This window comes from Xenia sp. Carnegie-2017, unplaced genomic scaffold, assembly GCF_021976095.1.
Source record: "Xenia sp. Carnegie-2017 unplaced genomic scaffold, XeniaSp_v1 HiC_scaffold_20, whole genome shotgun sequence".
NCBI classification, from domain to species: Eukaryota; Metazoa; Cnidaria; class Anthozoa; order Malacalcyonacea; family Xeniidae; genus Xenia; species Xenia sp. Carnegie-2017.
This window is the reverse complement of record NW_025813483.1, coordinates 1,482,766-1,494,555: the sequence shown is the minus strand read 5'-3', so window position 1 is coordinate 1,494,555 and position 11,790 is coordinate 1,482,766. Positions and strand designations below refer to the sequence as shown.

The 11,790-nt window shown below is 32.2% G+C and overlaps 1 long non-coding RNA gene across 2 annotated transcripts; it reads right to left on the bottom strand.

Annotated features, from left to right (window-relative positions):
• Positions 1 to 3,737: 3,737 nt before the first annotated feature.
• On the bottom strand, positions 3,738 to 8,770 carry LOC124440993. Of its 2 annotated transcripts, none has more exons than XR_006946845.1 (2): positions 8,555 to 8,770; positions 3,738 to 4,319 (listed from the first exon to the last, which is right to left on the bottom strand). It is a non-coding gene; the product is annotated as an uncharacterized LOC124440993 (long non-coding RNA). The 2 variants fall into 2 exon arrangements; XR_006946844.1 differs by having other exon boundaries at positions 3,738 to 4,188.
• Positions 8,771 to 11,790: the final 3,020 nt, after the last annotated feature.

Sequence of the window (11,790 nt, the reverse complement as noted above, 5' to 3'; positions counted from 1 at the left end):
TTATTCACTACCAAAAATACCTTCTAAGGGAGAGGGGAGTTGACTTGGCAGGTGGAAGTCTTGCTCCTACGGTCTATGTGTTAAAAATAGGCTAAACATAATTTAGAAAGCACAATTTCTTTGAAACACGTAGCTACCAAAGTGTAACTGTAAAGCTTTGTCATATTCTCCAGTTTCATAATACAACACACCTAAATTTTTTAAAAGACTTAACGACATTAACCTGACTAGTCCCTAACGATTGTTTTCGAATTTCCAGAGCTTTTTCAAGAAACTCTATCGCTTTGTCGTAGTTTCCAGTATCACTATACACATTACCAAGATTGTTTAAAGACACAGCAACATCAACATGATTTGGACCTAACGATTGTTTTTGAATTTCCAGAGCTTTTTCATAATACTCTATAGCTTTGTCGTAGTTTTCAATTTTTATAACAATAAACCAAGATTGTTGAAAGACCTAGCGACATCTACATGATTTGGACCTAACGATTGTTTTCGAATTTCAAGAGCTTTTTCATAAAGCTCTATAGCTTTATCGTAGTTTCCAGTTTTTTTAAACACACCACCAAGATTGTTTAAAGACGTAGCGACATCAACATGATTTGGACCTAACGATTGTTTTCGAATTTCCAGAGCTTTTTCATGAAACTCTATAGCTTTGTCGTGGTTTCCAGTATCAATAAACACATTACCAAGATTGTTTAAAGACGTAGCGAAATCAACATGATTTAGACCTAACGATTGTTTTTGAATTTCCAGAGCTTTTTCATGAAACTCTATAGCTTTGTCGTAGTTTCCAGTTTTATGAAACACATTACCAAGATTGTTTAAAGACTTAGCGACATCAACATGATTTGGACCTAACGATTGTTTTTGAATTTCCAGAGCTTTTTCATGAAACTCTATAGCTTTGTCGTAGTTTCCAGTATCATTATACACATTACCAAGATTGTTTAAAGACGCAGCAACATTAACATGATTTGGACCTAACGATTGTTTTTGAATTTCCAGAGCTTTTTCATCAAACTCTATTGCTTTGTCGTAGTTTCCAGTATCATTATACACATTACCAAGATTGCTTAAAGACGCAGCAACATCAACATGATTTGGACCTAACGATTGTTTTCGAATTTGCAGAGCTTTTTCGTAAAAATCAATAGCTTTGTCGTAGTTTCCGGTTTTGTAATACACATTACCAAGATTGTTTAATGACATAGCGACATCAACATGATTTGGACCTAACGATTGTTTTTGAATTTCCAGAGCTTTTTCATAAAGCTCTATAGCTTTGTCGTAGTTTCCTGTTTCATGCAACACCTCACCAAGACTGTTTAAAAACGTAGCGACATCAACATGATTTGGACCAAACGATTGTTTTTGAATTTCCAAAGCTTTTTCAAGTAACTCTATAGCTTTGTCGTAGTTTCCAGTATCATGTACCACCACACCAAGATTGTTTAAAGACGCAGCAACTTCAACATGATTTGGACCTAACGATTGTTTTTTAATTTCCAGAGCTTTTTCAAGATGATTTTTAGCTTTGTCGTAATTTCCAGTCTTTTCAAAGACCGCACCAAGATTTTCTAAAGACCTAGCGACATCAACATGATTTGGACCTAACGATTGTTTTTGAATTTCCAGAGCTTTTTCGTGAAGCTCTATAGCTTTGTAGTAGTTTCCAGTTTTATAAAACACATTACCAAGATTGCTTAAAGACGCAGCAACATTAACATGATTTGGACCTAACGATTGTTTTGTAATTTCCAGAGCTTTTTCATGAAACTCTATAGCTTTGTCGTAGTTTCCAGTTTTATAAAACACATTACCAAGATTGCTTAAAGACGCAGCAACATTAACATGATTTGGACCTAACGATTGTTTTATAATTTCCAGAGCTTTTTCATAATGATTTTTAGCTTTGTCGTAGTTTCCAGTCTTATCAAAGACCGCACCAAGATAAATTAAAGACGTAGCGACATCAACATGATTTGGACCTAACGATTGTTTTATAATTTCCAGAGCTTTTTCATAATGATTTTTAGCTTTGTCGTAGTTTCCAGTCGTTTCAAAGACCGAACCAAGATTAATTAAAGACCTAGCGACATCAACATGATTTGGACCTAAAGATTGTTTTTGAATTTCCAGAGCTTTTTCATGATGATTTTTAGCTTTGTCGTAGTTTCCAGTCGTTTCAAAGACCGAACCAAGATTGTTTAAAGACCCGGCGACATCAACATGATTTGGAACTAACGATTGTTTTTGAATTTCCAGAGCTTTTTCGTGATGATTTTTAGCTTTGCTATACTTCCCGGTAACATGGTATAAATAACCAAGTATATTAAAATACCAAGCTTTGTCATAACTAGACTGTTCTGATTTAAATTTATCCAATAGTTCAAGAGCAAGATCGTACTTTCCAAAATGAGTTAATCTGTCAACAAAATATTGGAAAACTTGTAAATTGTTCATGTTGATTTTTCTCTTGTTGGTCTTTAATAATTGAACAATTTTTTCAAGATGTGGCATTAATTTGATTTCGTCGTCTCTCTCTTTAAACATGTAAAGTGCTTTAGATATTTGATCAACGTTACTTTCCATTTCATGTTCTTCATTTGAATGTTCAGATTGATAAACAATAATTGCTTTGTGAACAATGCGATGTAGACTAATGTCATTATTTTCTGAATGCAAGAACAACGAGCAGTCCTTTAAACAAAGACATATATCTTCCTTCGAGTGTTTGGGATCTATTTTTTGAACATAACAAATAATAATGTCCCGTGGTATAGGATCAAACGATATCACGGAAAAAAAGTTAATAACATTTACCAATATTGAGGATTCTTCAGCATTTTGTCTGACAGCTAAAAGTGAAGCTTGTAACATACTTCTAGGATATGCCGAGTTAAATTTAACAAAAGTGGCGTCCATGTTTTTTTGTTCTTCTGAAGATATTTTCTTTAAATATTCTTTCCAAGTAAATGAGCAGTTTGCTTTGTTTACACGACTGACATAACAACCAGCGGCAGCCAAAGCCAGCGGTTGACGATCTAATACGTGGGATACTTCATTCAACAATTGATCATCAGTATTATCAACTTTAGTGTAATATTCCAACAGTTGACAACATTCTTTATCATTCATTCCATTTCTAATAGAAATATGTTTGTTAAACTCATCGTCTTGAGGTACGGCATCTGTGTTCTGGATAGTTACTATGATTTGTCCATTTATCCACATGGGATCACCAACTTGGGGGAGTAATGAAGAAATTTTGCTAAGCTGTGCAACGTTGTCTACAATGATCAACCAATTTTGCCAGAATTTTAATCGTGTGGATACTAACGATCGCAAATTCTTCACTTTGTCTGCGATGGAACAATTTTCATCTTCAAATTTTTTAATCATATCCTTGTCACAGTTTAAACGGTATCCAAGTTCACAGTAAGTTTTTAAAAGAGATTCCTCATTTTTTCCATCGAGAGTCATTACAAACGAAGTTCTATTGTTCCAATCACAAGATATTTTTTCACAAACCTGTCTTGCAAGTTGTGATTTACCACTGCCAGGATTACCAGTGATGTAAAAATATGTCAGTTTATCATTGTTATCATTCCTTAATTTTTTAAGATCTTTTATAATTTTATCTCGTAATTCAGTGCGTTCAACAAAAAAATGATTAGGTTTTGAAGGAAGAACTTGAAATAAGTCAAAACTGTCACGATGACTTTTAGTTTTAATGATTTCATCGAGAGGAAATTTCAAATCTTGAAATGATTTTTCAATGATGTTGACTATATCATCAAAATCATCATCTGAGCATTCGCTTTTATACCAATGTGCGTACTTGTTTCTTTCACAACGAAGTGCATGAACAGCATCCTTTGTTTTTGTGTCAAGGTGCTTTCCAATTGAATTTGAAAAAATTATTGCATCAAATAATATTGTACTGTCCCACTTACTGGTATCTCCATCTTGATATTTTTGTCGAGTTTTTTGGTCTAACTTTCTTCTTGATTCTAAATTGTAAAATTTGTTACCACTGTTGTGTGTATCATCCCATTCTCCATAAGCTGATTTGTAACGAGAGTTCCATTGTTTAATGAAGAACTGAGCAAGTTCCTTTTGCACCACTTTAATTATTTGCTGAATGTAAGACAGATTTCTTATTCCGGGCGATTCCATCTGTACAAAAATTTGGTATATATCAACAAGATAAAAATCAAGCAAATAAAAAAATATTATACAACCCTTATTAGGTTCAATTGATTTAACTTCACCAAAAATCGTCTTAAAATTACAAAAGAACCTAAAAACTAATAATGACAGAGAGCATGTATGCTACAGCTTTTACCAACTGCAGTATCCTATCAAACAACCTTTAGAAAAATTAAAAAAACATGATATTTTACCTTAAAGTTTACGTTACAAAACAGACATAAGAATATATTCTTCAATAATTTGCATAATCATTTGTGAACGTCATGCCTCTGTATCTAAGAATATGTTATAATGTTGTAGGTAATGGTCTTTTTTAAATTTACTAAGGTTTATGTTTTTTAATTTCATTGACTCTAACGCATTACTTGAAACTTGATTTTATAAATATATATGTTTTACAACATGTTGTAACACAAGATCCTGTTTTGCTTTGGCTATGTACGACAATTGATTGGCAATGGTAAAATTCTTTATCAATTTTAAGACCATGAACCACTATTTTCATTAAATTTTAATATGAAATGAGAATTTATAATCTATGTTGATAAACTAACGCGTTTTGAGGGGATGATTAACGTAAACTGGAATGTTGAATATTGCCTATTGGTCGTGACTTTTTTAGAACGCGTATCTACAAATACGATAAAAGTTTTCAGATATAATTTCTATGAGCTTTTACAAAGACCTTTTAGTTCGCAAAATATTTTAGATCAGAATGTCCGTAATTTATAGCACATCTCTATGGTACGCACTGACTGAAAAGAAAACGAAGAGATAGCAGATTCTAACAGTTTCGATAAGGGAGAAATTAAACATAGTTTCTTGTGATGGTGTACTGCTGCGAACAGCATTGGCTATGTATAAAAAATCATCATTTTGCGACGTTTTCGAGAATCATAAAAAATGAAATAACTTTTTTATATTTGCAAGTGTTAAACATTATGGACAACGATGTTAACGAGGAAGTTTTATTCTGAAAGACAAGGAGAGAGGCTGTGAAACGTCATAATGAGGATAAAAGGAAAAAAAGGAAGACAAATATTTACTAAAGGAGCTGGCATTCAGAGGACATAACAAATCAAGCTTTAGTTTGAATAAGGACAACTATAGAGAGTTTCCAAATTCATATGGAAATTTATGTTTTGTCTTTGTTTTGAATGCCAGAAGTGACGTAAAAAAACGGCTGTTGCACAGTTTGTGTTTTCACTGATTTATCACGTGATGTCCAGAATTATTTGATTGCCTAACTGTATTGATGAAGTTATAAAAATGTTCAACATCAGATTGATGAGGAAATCACAGAATTTCAGTTTTTTAATTATTTAATACGACGAAACTTTGCATAAATAAACCTTAGCATCAACAAAAGACATTTGCAAGCTACAAAGATTATCTAAAGGCTGCATTTCAAGTCTGGAACTATAAGATTTAAAAAGAAATCTTTGATAGGGTACCTAACTTTAAGGTTTTAGCAATGAAGATATTCCTTCTCTCAGTGGTCTATTGTTTTTTTCTACCACTAGGATGTGTGATTACAATCTCAAGTTAACCTCAACTTTGAAATCAGTATTTTACTTCACAGTACCTAAGTAAAAACTTCTGTGCAACTTCCTAATCACAAACACTGATTCAAGAAGTCACAAGTCATTTGTGAATAGAAAGATTATAAAAGGAGCAGGTAATCAGGCTAGTAGAAAGGAATGGATAGAAATCAAGTCGTTTGGTCAAGAGAAGGCTAAAGGTAAGTTGCTAGAGGTATTTAACTTAGAGTTGTTGTAGTTACGGGGAGGGGGGGAAGAGTGTAAGCATCGAGGCATACAGTGTAGACTGTATATCTCAAATTAGTAATAAACATATAGAGTTGAGAAAGATGGATTACTCACATTTAAAGGGTCTGTGGTTTTCAGATGTTTGCAAGGATAAGGAAGGTTGAACGTTGAAGTTTTGATTGGAGCAGATTATCATTGGTGGTTTCAGGAAGGAAATGTTGTTCGGGGACAGGTAGATGAACCAGTTGCTGTGTCTACTAAGTTAGGTTGGGTGTTGTCCGGCCCCATGAAAGCGAGAAACGATTTAGATAACATGCACACTCAAATAAACTTCATTGCTCATGAAAGTTCAGAAAATTTAATTTTAGATAAGAATGTCAACAGTTTGTGGGTTTTGAAACTTTAGGAATAGCAGAGGAAGATGAAGTTCATGAATCGTTAAAGGATTCTATTGTGTTTAATGGTAACAGATACAGTGTCAAATTGCCTTGGAAAGAAGGAAATAGTTTAGACTATACAAATTACAGCATAAGCTTGAGAAGATTCAAGGGTCAGTTAGTACAGGATGGCAATGATTAAGGCACGATTTTCGAAACTGTGAATGGATTTTTTTCCTTCATTAATGAAAAATTCCATACATCTATATTATTGCAAAAGTCAGTTCTTATTATAAAAAACCTTTGTTATTAAGTAAATCATTGTAAACTACGAATACATGGCAAACATCAACTGCACGCAATTCTAATTACTTATGATCAATAAAGAAACTGTGGATACAATAGTAAAGGTTGTAATGAAAGTAAACCTTAAAATTGTTAAACATGATCAAAAGTATAATTTTAAAAGCTCACTGTGTTGCATGAATGAACATTTCCCAAAAATAGATTCGGTTGCGTCTTTCTCTGTGTAAACACATTCTTCCTGTGTTCAACATTTGCTTATATTACAAATGTTGATTTGCTTATATTACAAATGTTCTTACTTTTAAAATGAAAGGTTTGCTTAATACAATTAACAGCATTTTGTTAGACTCACAGCGATTAGTCAAAAGTGGCGTCTATTTCACCTCTCCCATACCTTTGAAAAGGTTTTGCTTTCCTTTACCATGCAGCTTATTGTCAATAGTTAGAAAGTTGGTATATCAGTTTAGATATGATTTCTCATGCATCTTTAGTCATACTTAATTGAGATGCTGCTTTAGCTAATTTGTTATGTCGTTAGTGTAGTTGTAAAATATCGCTTAATTTTTCTAAAATTACTTTCTTTCAAAAGTAAGACGACCGTGTGAACAAAATTATGCTTGCTTTAGTTCTTTACATGTCGCATACTCAACAAACGAATGAGAGATTTAATATAAACAACGCGACCACATACATATCAGTTAAAAATGGTGATCATATTTCATTTCTTATGGTAACATTATTTTTTTATCCATGAGAGTTTTGTTACGTAAACACATTGAAATAAGGAACGAAGATGAAGAGTGAGTCAAGATCTTTTTCAATATTATAAAACATTAATGACATCTCTGTAAAACATTTAAGTTCTATAGTTAGGTGTACATCACTGACTAAAAACAGTGGTTATTGAAATAAAAATACATGAATAAGAGCCTCATGCAGAGTACATAATAACATTGAAATAAGTCAAATTCCAAAGGACTACTTTAAATAATATAAAGTTTAACAAGTTTAAACTCAGGAATAAAGGATGACCTTTCTAAAATAGGATTTGAATGCCAATGATTAAGACAAGATTTTTGAAACTTTAAATCGATTTTTTCACTTCAATAATCAAAAATTCCATACGTGTATATTATTGCAAATGTCAGTTTATATTATAAAAAGGCCTTTGTTATTGAATAACCCATTGTAAATTATCAATACATTTACATTATCAACTGCACGCAATTGTAAATACTTATGATCAATAAAAAAACACTATACATATAACAGTAAAGGATGCAATGAAAGTAAACTTTATCACTGTTAAACTAACATATGATCAAAAATATTTTTTTGACAGCTCTGTGTTGCATGAATCAACATTTCACAAAAAATTGATTCGGCCACGTTCTTCCTCTACGTGTAAATACATTCTTTATGCGTTTAACTTCTGCTTATTTTTCAAATTTTCTTACTTATAAAAAAAATGGCTTGTTGTATACAACTATGAACATAATGCTAGACACACAGAGAGTAGTCAAAAGTGGCGTCAGCAAAGAAGGAAGGTGATGCATAATTAAACATGTGCTCCCCCCCTTACATAAATTTTTAAAAAATCCCCCTTTTTTCCATAGACAAGTATAGTTTATAAAGAAAATTCAGCGTCCTACATGTAGAAAATATTCTCATGTTATTCTGCCTCCCCCATACTTTTGAACATGTTTTACTGTCTTTACCATGCAGCTTAATGTCAATAGTTTGAAAGATGGTGTATCAACTTAAATATGATTTCTCTTGAATGTTTAGTCATACATTATCGAGATGCTTCAGTTGCAAATTTGTTATGTAAAGTTGGTAATATAGTTTCAGAATCTCGCTTTACTTTCGACAAATTACCTTCGTTTTAGAAATAAGACTTCATATATGACGACCGTGTAGACCAGGCGTCTCCAAACATTACAGCCAGAGGGCCACATGAACTTTCATCCAGCATGTTGAGGGCCAAAGAATATAAAAAATTTCCACATTATCCTTCAGCTTTTTAAATTTCGCAGTGTGCTTGAAACGGAATGAGGAAGTTGGGAGAAATATTGACGTAAGCCACTCTTGCTAGTTGGCTTGCGCCATAACGTAAACTTTCTGCACAAAATTTATTTTGTTTAATAATATTATTTTTTCTGAAGTGCCTCTGCGGGCCGGATTGGGAAGCCCAACGGGCCGCATCTGGCCCGCGGCCGTAGTTTGGAGACCCCTGGTGTAGACAAAATTATGCTCGCTTTAGTTCTTTACATGTCACATATTTTACAAAGATAAGAGATTTAATATAAAGAACGCGACCACATACATATCAGTTAAAAAATTGTGATCATAATTCATACCTTATTGTTACATCAATCTTTTATCCATGTAAGTTTTGTTACATAAACACATTTAAATAACGAACGAAGATGAAGAGTGAGTCAGGATCTCCTTCAACAAACACTGTTATAAAACATTAATGACGTCTATGTAGAACATTCTAGTTATATAACTAAGTATACATCACTGAGTAAAAACAATTGTTATTGAAATAAAAATACATAAATAAGAACCTCATGCAGAGTACATAATAACATTGAAATGAGTCAAATTACAAAGGGCTACTGTTAATAATATAAAGTTTAACAAGTTTAAACTCAGAAATAAAGGATCACCTTTCTAAAATAGGATTTGAATGTGAATGATTAAGACACAATTTTTGAAACTTTAAATCGATTTTTTCACTTCACTAATCAAAAATCCATACGTGTATATTATTGCAAATGTCAGTTCAAATTTTATAAAGACCTTTGTTATTGAATAACCCATTGTAAGTTATCAATGCATTTTCATTATCAACTGCACGCAATTGTAAATACTTATGATCAATAAAAAAACACTATACATATAACAGTAAAGGATGCAATGAAAGTAAACCTTAACACTGTTAAACTAAAATATGATCAAAAGTATAATTTTGAAAGCTCTGTGTTGCATGAATCAACATTTCACAAAAAATAGATTCGGTCGCGTTCTTCCTCTGTGTGTAAATACATTCTTCCTGTGTTTAACTTTTGCTTATTTTTCAAATTTCCTTACTTATATAAGAAATGGTTTGTTGTATATAACTATGAACATAATGCTAGACACACAGAGATTAGTCAAAAGTGGCGTCACCAAAGAAGGGAGGTGATGCGTAATTGGACATGCTCTCCCCCTTACATAAATTTTTACAGATCTCCCTTTTTTCCATAGACAAGTATAGTTTATAAAGAAAAATTCAGCGTTCTACATGTAGGAAATGTTCTCATGTTATTCTGCCTCCCCCATACTTTTGAACAGGTTTTACTGTCTTTACCATGCAGCTTATTGTCAATAGTTTGAAAGATGGTGTATCAACTTAAATATGATTTCTCTTGAATGTTTAGTGATACTTTATCTAGATGCTGCTTTAGGTAATTTGTTATGTGCTTAGTGTAGTTCTAAAACATCGCCTAATTTTTCTAAAATTACTTTCATTTTAGAAGTAAGACGACTGTGTGAACCAAATTATGCTTGCTTTAGTTCTTTACATGTCACATACTCAACAAACGGATGAGAGATTTAATATAAACAACGCGACCACAATATTATAAAACATAAATGACATGTCTGTAGAACATTCAAGTTCTATAACTAGGTGTACATCACTGACTAAAAATAATTGTTATTGAAATACATAAGTAAGAGCCTTATGCAGAGTACATAAGAACATTGAAATGAGTCAAATTCCAAAGGACTACTGCTAAATAATATAAAGTTTAACAAGTTTTCACTCAGGAATAAAGGGATCATCTTTCTAAAATAGGATTTGAATGTGAATGATTAAGACACAATTTTTGAAATTTAAAATCGATTTTTTTACTTCGCTAATCAAAAATTCCATACATGTATATTATTGCAAAAGTCAGTTTATATTATAAAAAGACCTTTGTTATTGAATAACCCATTGTAAATTATCAATACATTTTAATTATCAACTGCACGCAATTGTAAATACTTATGATCAATAAAAAAACACTATACATATAACAGTAAAGGATGCAATAAAAGTAAACTTTAACACTGTTAAACTAAAATATGATCAAAAGTATAGTTTTGAAAGCTCTGTGTTGCATGAATCAACAATTCACAAAAAATAGATTCGGTCGCGTTCTTCCTCTGTGTGTAAATACATTCTTCCTGTGTTTAACTTTTGCTTGTTTTTCAAATTTTATTATTTCTAAAAGAAATGGTTTGTTGTATACAACTATCAACATTTTGTTAGACACACAGAGTTTAGTCAAAAGTGGCGTCAGCAAAGAAGGGAGGTGATGCATGATTGGACATGCTATTACCCCTACATAAATTTTCACAGATTCCCATATGTTCCATAGACAAGTATGCTATTTCACCTCTCCCATACCTTTGAACAGATTTTGCTTTCCTTTACCATGCAGCTTATTGTCAATAGTTAGAAAGTTGGTATATCAGTTTAGATATGATTTCTCATGCATGTTTAGTCATATATTATCGAGATCATTCAATAGCGAAATTGTTATGTAAAGTTAGTAATATAGTTTCAGAAACTCGCTTTACTTTCGAAAAATTATCTACGTTTTAGAAATAAGACTTCATATATGACGACCGTGTGAACAAAATTATACTTGCTTTACTTCTTTACATGTCACATACTTAACAAACGGATGAGAGATTTAATGAAAACAACGTGACCACATACATATTAGTTAAAAATGGTGATCATAGTTCATGCCTTATAGTAACATCAATCTTTTATCCATGCACATTTTAATACATAAACACATTTAAATAACGAAGATGAAGAGTGAGTCAGGATCTCTTTCAACAAACAGAATTGTAAAACATTAATGACGACTATGTACAGCATCTATGTAGAGACAGTTAACATCAGCATTCCTCACGACTCTACTCTGACCTGGACGATTTACATCTACAAACACGTAATTACAATCAATGACGTCATGTGATATTTGGTTTAACAGAATTTTGTTAGTTGTAATACAGTATTGACCATGAACTAACCATACAGCATTGACCATGAACTAACCACACAG